Here is an 8,688-nt window from a genome sequence, read left to right on the forward strand (position 1 = left end):
ACATACTACATCAACTGTAAAATCTTCGGAGGAGATTTGCATTCCATGGCCGCTCTGTCTCCTTGCCGGAGTCGTCCCTCTTGCGTGCTCGGGGCTTTTGAGCGTCAATCAGGTAGTAGGAGTCGTTGCCCAGTACTTTGCTGATGATGAAAGGGCCTTCCCAAGGCGCCGACAGCTTGTGCTGGCCAGCTGTTCGCTGGATCAGCCGGAGCACAAGGTCGCCTTCTTGGAAAGATCTTGGCCTGACCTTCCTGTTGTGGTATCGGCGCAGGCTCTGCTGGTAGATGCTGGACCGACTGAGTGCCAACAGCCGGCCCTCTTCCAGCAGATCGACACCGTCTTGTCGTGCTTCTTCTGCTTCCTCCTCGGTGTACATGGTGACTCGTGGGGAGTCGAACTCTATGTCCGTTGGGATGACGGCTTCGGCACCGTAGATGAGGAAGAAAGGCATGAAGCCAGTTGACTTGTTTGGAGTCGTGCGCAGACTCCAGAGGACGGCTGGTAGCTCGTTGAGCCAGCAGCCAGCCGAGCGCTCTAGAGGCTCGATCAGCCGGGGTTTGATGCCGGACAGGATGAGGCCGTTTGCTCGCTCCACCTGGCCGTTTGACTATGGATGGGCGACGGATGCTAGGTCCAGTCGGATGCCCTGTGTTGCGCAAAAACGGGCCAAGGCGCCTTGGCGAAATTTGTGCCGTTGTCGGTGATGATGCTGTGTGGTATGCCGTACCGAATTGTGATATCGGCGATGAAAGTCACGGCAATCGGGCCGTTCAGCTTCTTGATTGGCTTCGCTTCTATCCACTTGGTGAACTTGTCCACTGCGACAAGTAAGTGAGTTAAGCCACCTCGTGCTGTCTTGAATGGTCCCACCATGTCTAGACCCCAAACTGCGAAAGGCCAGGCAATGGGGATGGTCTTGAGTGCAGAAGCAGGCTGGTGCGGCTTGGAGCTGAACTTCTGACACCCTTTGCATTTTTGGACCAACTGCTTGGCCTCTTCTAGGGCAGTCGGCCAGAAGAAACCGTGTCGAAAGGCTTTTGCGACGAGCGCTCTTGAAGCCGCATGGGGGCCGCACTCGCCTTGATGGATGTCTTTGAGAATTGCTTGGCCTTGCTCTGGCTCTACGCAGCGTTGGTAGACACCAGTGACGCTGCGCCTGACCAGCTCTTTGTTGACTATGGTGTAGGTTGCTTCCCGGCGTTGTACTTGCCGAGCTGAGGTCTCATCAGTTGGCAGCTCTTTGCTCACCAGGAATTTGAGGATGGGCTGGGCCCATGAGGGTGCTGCTACTTCTTTGACTGCCAGAACTGCGACTTGGACGAGGGCGGTTGGGCTGGGAGGCGGCGGGTTGGAGTCAACAACCGCTTGCTGGGTTAATGAAGTCCCCAGGCCGGCTGGCGCAGCCCTTGGGTCGAGTTCTGGAGTCTTTGAGTCCGCTGCCGCAGTCCCCGGGCCGGGTTCGACTGTGGTAGCTTTGGAGCCATTTGCCGAAATCCCCGTACCGACTGCCGGGGCTCTGGTGTCGGTTCCGACGTCTTCAGGAGGAGTCGGCACAAAAATGGAGTCTGATTCTGATGAAGGCTTGACACACGGCTTGAGGAGGCGTTGAAGGGCGACGCCGGATGGTATTGCTTGGCGGGTAGAGCCGATTCGTGCCAAGGCGTCTGCTTGGGCGTTGTCGTTTCTTGGCACATGGAGGAACTCGCACCCTTCGAAATACCCGCTGAGTTGCTGCATGAGGAAACGGTAACTCGCCATGTTTGCATCTTTCGCGTCCCAGTCGCCAGATGACTGCTGGACCACTAAGTCCGAGTCGCCATAACACAAGATCCGGCGGATGCCAAGTTCTTTGGCAAGCCGGAGCCCGTGAATGAGCGCCTCGTACTCGGCGACGTTGTTGGAGGCGGCAAAGTGGATTTGCAGTGCGTATTTGAGCTTGTTGCCTTTGGGAGAGGTGAGGATGACGCCGACTCCCAAGCCGGTGCGCATCTTGGAGCCGTCAAAATGCATCCGCCAATGGGTGGAATCAGGCGCTGGAGGTAGGTACTGGGTCTCGGCCCAGTCGACGAGAAAGTCGGCCAATGCTTATGACTTGATAGCGGTGCGGGGCTGGTAGTGGATGGTGTAGGGAGCCAGCTCTATGGCCCACTTGGCCACTTGGCCAGAAGCATCTCAGCTACCAATGATCTCGGCAAGCGGGGCCGTGCAGACCATCGTGATTGGATGCTCTTGAAAGTAAGGCTTCAATTTCTTGGCAGTAAAGTGTACACCATAGCACATCTTCTGGTAGTGGGGGTAGTTCTGCTTGGAGGTCGACAGTACTTCGCTCAGGTAATATACTGGTCTCTGGATAGGTAGTGCCTTGCCTTCCTCCTTGCGTTCTACTACAATGACCGTGCTGACCACCCGGCTGGTGGCGGCGATGGACAGGAGCATAGGTTCCTTGGGGGTCGGAGCCACCAGGACGGGTGGAGTAGTCAGCATCTTCTTCAACTGGAGAAAAGCTTCGTCCGCCTTATGGTTCCACTCGAAAAAAGTGGTCTTCTTCATGAGTTGGTATAAGGGGAGAGCTTTCTCGCCCAGGCGACTGATGAATTGGCTGATGGACGCCAAGCAGCCGGTGAACCTTTGCACATCCAGCAGTCGGCTGGGTACCTCCATTCTCTCAATGGCCTTGATCTTTACTGGGTTGCATTCTATGCCGCATTTAGAGACCAGGAAGCCAAGGAGCTGGCCGGCTGGTACTTCGAAGACACACTTCTCGGGATTGAGCTTGATCTGGAATCGGCGTAGGTTCTCAAAGGTCTCCTTGAGGTCTTCCAGCAGCGTTCCGTGCTTTTCTGTCTTCACCACCACGTCGTCTATGTAGACGTGGGCGTTTCTGCCGAGCTGCTTGAGGAGGCACTTCTGCATGCAACGTTGAAAGGTGGCGCCGGCATTCCTTAAGCCGAACGTCATGGTGAGGTAGTAGAAGGCTCCAAACAGTGTGATGAAGGCGGTCTTTAGTCTGTCAGACGGGTTAAGCTTGATCTGGTGATATCCTGAGTATGCATCCAAAAAACTCAACAACTCGCATCCGGCTGTGGAGTCTATCACCTGATCGATTCTTGGTAGAGCAAATGGGTCCTTGGGGCAGGCCTTGTTGAGGCTCGTGTAGTCAATACACATTCGCCACTGCTTGTTCTTCTTCAGTACCAGGACCGGATTTGCTAGCCATTCTGGAAAGAACACTTCCATAATGAAGCCGACTGCTAGGAGTCGGGCTATCTCTTCTCCGACAACTCTTCTCTTCTCTTCTGATAGGCGGCGCAGGGGCTGCCTGACCGGCTTTGCATCAGATCGGACATGTAACTTGTGCTCGGCGAATTCCGTCGGTACACCTGGCATGTCTTTGGGGGACCATGCGAAGATGTCCCGATTCTCACGGAGGAAATCGACGAGCTCGCCTTCCTATTTGCTGTCGAGGTTTGCACCTACGACGGCGTACCTCTCTGGGTGCTCCGGATCCAAGGGTATCTTCTTTGTCTCTTTGGCCAGTTTGAATGAACCCTCAGCCTCCGACTCTTTTGGGTTGGGCGATACCTCAGGCTGCTTGCCGGCCATCGCCACAACTCGCTCAAGGAGCCGCTTCTCGGCCGCGATTATCAGGGACTCGGCCAGCCGACTGCTCTCAGCCGCGCAAGTAGACGACTTCCGGTAGTCGCCAGCCACAGTCAGAATTCCTCTGGAACTGGGCATCTTCATCTTGAGGTAGGCATAGTGGGGGACCGCCATGAACTTGGCCAAGGCGGGTCGGCCGAGTAGCGCATGGTATGGGCTCTCGAGGTCCACCACCTCAAACCAAACAGACTCTCGGCGGAAGTGATCTTTGTCTTCAAAGAGGACGTCCATCAGGATCTTGCCGATTGGTGAGCAGGAAAGCCTAGGAACAATGCCATGGAACACAGTTCGGCTGTTCTGAAGCTGTCTTTGCTTGATTCCTAACTTCTCTATGGTGTCCTTGTACAGGATATTGATGTTGTTGCCTTCATCTATCAAAACTCGCGAGAAACGCGTGGCTTGTCTGTCCGTAGCAAAGGTGGCGTCCAGGACCAAGGCATAGGAGCCCGGACTCGGCATCACTTCTGGGTGGTCAGCCCTGCTCCAGCTGATGGGCTTCTCGGACCAGTGCATGAACTCTGGCGTCTCCGACGCTACTGCATTCACCTCTTGTCGCTGCAGCCGCCTGCTACGTCGATCATCAGCCATACTGGTAAACACAACGTAGGCTCCGTGCTCTTCAGGGTATTCGTCTTGTACTGCGCCGACTGGCCTGACAGCCGGCTGCTGGGGCGGAGGCGGAGGCGGCTGCCCAGCAGGCGGGGGAGGCAGGAGGCCGTCTCCCTTAGCGATCCTGGTGAGCCAGTGGCACTTCCGGGGTGGTGTGATTCGCCGGCTTCGCGCTGCTATGGAACTTGCAAGGTCCATCCAGGGTCTGCTCATAGGAGAAGGCCGGCAACCAGTTTGGCTTGCCACCATTCTGTCGCTTGGGCGGAGGCTGCTCATCTGGCTGCTGGGCTTTAACGGTCGTGACCTGCCGGCTGCCGGAAGCCGGCTGCGGGGCCTTGCGCTTGTGGTCGCCCTGCTGTTGTCGCCGGTTGGTGTCTGCCGCCGGAGTTCTTGGAGCTTGAGGGGCCACTTTGCCAGTTGTGCTGATTTGAATCTCCGCCTTCATGGAGGAGTCGGCCGTGGCGTACTTGTCCGCTATGATCAGCAGCTCGTCGAGGGTTTCTGGCTCGTCGCAGAGGAGCTTGTGCTTGAGGACGGTGCCTTCTCTGCACCCGACTATGAAGTACTCGATGGCATGCACCTCGTGCACGCCCTCACAGGAGTTCCGAAGCTTGGCCCAACGCGTGAGGTAATCGCGAGTCGACTCGTCGGGGCCTTGCACGCACAAGGAGAGCTGACGAGGCTTGGGAGGACGCTTGTACGTGTTGGTGAAGTTGCGGACGAATGCTTCGGTGAAGTCGACCCAGCTGTTGATGTTGCGGGGCTTCAGGCTGTTTAGCCATGTCTGGGCCGTGCCCTGGAGCATGAGCAGAACGTACTTTACGGCGACACGCTTGTTGCCGTTTGCTCTGCTGACAGCCGTGGAGTAGTCGACTAGCCAGTCTTCCGGCTTCACGGAGCCGGTATACTTGGCCGTGTCTCTCGGGAGCGTGAACCCTCTGGGAAAGGGCTCGTCCCGAATGTGGGGCTCGAAACAAGGCGGACCCAGCTCATCTTCTTATTCCAGCGCTAAGGATCGGTGAAGTCGGTCGATCCGGTGGCGGATGTCATTCTCTCCAACTCCCTCTCGGCGGCCAAGGCGGTCGCCGAGAGTCGGATGGTCAATAGGCGGTGGGGAGACTCGCCTCTCCTTGCGGGGAGGGGGAGGCGGACAGTTGTCCCATCGTTCCACTGCTCTCGGGCGGCCGTCTCGGTCTCGCTCTATGGTAATGCGAGTCCGACTGTGGATGACAACCAGCTCCTTATCTCTTCTTCCTCGGGCGCCGCCAGTCGGCGTCCGAGACGTCGCGCCTTGATATCGGTGAAGGTCATCGTTTGGCCGCTGCGGCGCCTCCGTGCGGCAGCTGGCCTCGTTCTGCGCGGCGGCCGCGTCGAGGAGCCGCTGGACTCGCTCCATCATGAGGCGGCGTTCTTCGCCCTCGAAATTGTCCAGCTCATCCGCCGCTGCCTGGGTGGCTCGGATGTTCTCCGCTGGTGTAGCGTACACAGGGCGGCTTGCCCCAAACAGGTTGGCGATGGCTATGCCGCGCTGCTGGACCACGCCAAGGTGGTTGGGCCCCGCCGAGGCCGGCGACCAGCCAACGGCGCGATCCATCTCCCGCTGGTAGGCTTCTGACAAGCGCCTCATGCTGGCCAGCTTCTTCGCACCTTCAACGAGCTGAAGGCGGTGCGCCTCCAACGTCTCTGCGTCAGCGTCTTCCGGAATGGGCGCAGTTAGGTCTTGTAGCGCCACGCTGAGTGAGTCGTGCGCTCCTCCACCGGGGAGCTCGTCATGGCTGATGATGAGCACCTCGGTGACGGTGCTTTCGTTGCTCTCCGCGCGAGGGAGAGGTTCGTCGTAGACCACCACATTGGTGGGGAACGCGTCGAGCGACGCGGTGTCGGAGTCGACCAGCATCGGGTCGGTGGAGCCTACGGACTCTAAGTCTACGGCAGGCTCGCCGGAAACGTGGAGCTGGTCGAGGAGGCCCGCGAGGAGGCTCTCGGGGCGGCCCGTGCCTGCGTTGGATGCAGGTTCATCGGAGAGGCGAACCTTGCCGACAAGTTCGGCCAGGCAGCTGGTTGCGCAGGCGATCTCAACGCCGCTTAGCGCGTCGGTGCAAACTCCGTCTGGCGTGTCTGGCTGGCTGCGCTCGCCAGGGAGAACAAGGGTTCCCGTCCAGAACAGGTCTCCGGACGGTGGTGCACCAGGCCCCACGGTGGGCGCCAAATGTCGGGGGTTTGGTGCGACATATGCCAAAGGATGGCTTATCATGGTGGGGGCGAGTAGAACGTCGCCGGTGCCTGGAAATGGCATGAGGCGAAGGCATGCACGCCGGCGAATCTTACCCAGCTTCAGGGCTCTCCGGGGAGATAATACCCCTACTGCTGCTCTGCGGGGTCTCCGCATGATCACTATGGCAAAGTGTTTACACGGTTGCTCCTTGAGCTGTTTCTTGGAGGTAGGAGAGGGCAAGGCTAGCTCTCTCCCTTCTATATGATCTGGCCTAGAGCTAATGGGTTCCAACCCTTTGCAGGGTACCCTGGGGGGTTTATATAGGCCTAACCCCCAGGGGTACAATGGTAATCCGGCGGGACGCGGGCCCAGCCGTCAGCGCCTCTGGCCTCCGTCTTCCCCGCCGACCACTGGGGCCCGCCGACTGGCGGGCCCTGCCTACTGGCCTGGTACGGAGCCGACAGGCCGCGTCCGCCGCAGGCAGGTCTTGTCGGCTGCTGATTACTGTGACGTGCTTCTGATGACACGGGCTTGATCATGGGGTCGTGGCAACAGCCCCGCCGCCTGGCGGGCGATCACTATTGCCACTCTCCATCACATCTTGATTAATGGTGCGTGGGCCCCGGGGGAGGGCTCGGCCGACTCCCCCGAGCCGACTCCCGACGGGTCCGACTGGTGGTCCTCTTGCCGTCTCCGGGGGTCTCGCCGACTGGTGGGACCCGCTGCCTCTGAGCCATACAGACAAGCCGTCGTGGGTGCAGGATTCGGTCCGGCGGTGCTGATGTCAGGGCCGGCATGGCAACAGTGCCACGCCGCACGGAGATCTTCCGGGGTACGGCGTGCTGTGGCCATGCCCGCCCTTGGTAAGGGGCGGGAGTGGGCTTCACTGTAGCCACTCTCCTGCCCCGTCCCCCTTGATGAGGTCACGGGGTTTGTTGGAGTCGCAGGCCGACTCCCCAAAGCCGGCTTCTCCGGAAGTCGCCAGTCAGGAGTCGGCTTACCCTGCGGTCGTCCCTGGGACTCGGCCGCGAGTGGTCAGTCGGCCGTCTTGCCATTGACTTCTTGAAGGCGGCTCTTCGTCCTGGGGCCTTGAGGGGCGCAGCCTGCCCTGATGTCTTGAAAGTTCTGGGGCTCGAATTGGCCTACCCGTGGCCCATTACTCCGACATGGGTTGAAGTCTGTGGGCCGCGTGGGCCACCTGGAGGGCACGCGTGCAAGCGGTCGAAGGCGCATGCCGGCCCAGATGACGCGGGGCGGTGGGACGGTACAGGGGAGACACACTTGTTTAGTCCCACCTCGCCCGCTGAAGGACGCCCCGACCGGCTTAAATAGCAGCGTTCGTGCACCCTGCCATATAAGATAGTTAGTAATAATTTGATTTGACTTTACACTGTCCGGGCGGCACTGCCGTTGCTGCCTGGGCAGGTAAAATCTCAAACGGACTTTAGACTGCGCGGGCAACGCAGCAGTGGTGCCAGGGGCAGTGTAAACTCAAATCATATCATTAGTATCTATCTTATTTTTGACTGTTTGCTACTCTACGCAAGTTTGTCTCACCTCACTTAAATTGCATCATTAGTACCTATATTATTTTTTAACATTTGCCACACCTCATTTAAATCACATCATTAGTACCTATATTATTTTTTGACCGTTTGCCACTCTACGCAAGTTTACTCATGTCAAGTCATGTCTGGGGAGTGTGTTTCGGTTTCAGAGCAAGTAAAATCATAGAAAATTCTCGGAGGTTCGAAATGCCCCGAAACTTGGCATGCTTGCTTTCCATGAGTGTACAAACGTATGGAGAAAAATTGGGTCCATTTGAAGGATGTCAGAAAAAAGCCTTCGTTGGGATGGGGCCTTCGCTCCTACCAGAACGACGTGCATAGAGGAAGGTCATTTTTTGGCCATCTTCAGAATGACCCCAAGTTTTGCGACAGGGTAGGCATGCCCACCGTAGGACCCCATGCAAAATTTCATCATGTTCCGAGCACACACTCATGTCGTGTCACGTCCGAAGAGTGTGTTTCAGTTTCAGAGCGGGGAGAATCGTAGAAAATTCTTAGAGGTTTGAAATGTCCCGAAACTTAACATGCTTGCTTGCCATGAGTGTACAAATGTATGAAAAAAATTGTGTCCATTTGAAGGATGTCAAAAAAACCTCCGTCGGGACGGGGCCTTCGCTCCTATCAGAACGGCGTGCG

The sequence above is a fragment of the Triticum dicoccoides genome, chromosome 2A (assembly GCF_002162155.2).
Source record: "Triticum dicoccoides isolate Atlit2015 ecotype Zavitan chromosome 2A, WEW_v2.0, whole genome shotgun sequence".
Classification (NCBI taxonomy): domain Eukaryota; kingdom Viridiplantae; phylum Streptophyta; class Magnoliopsida; order Poales; family Poaceae; genus Triticum; species Triticum dicoccoides.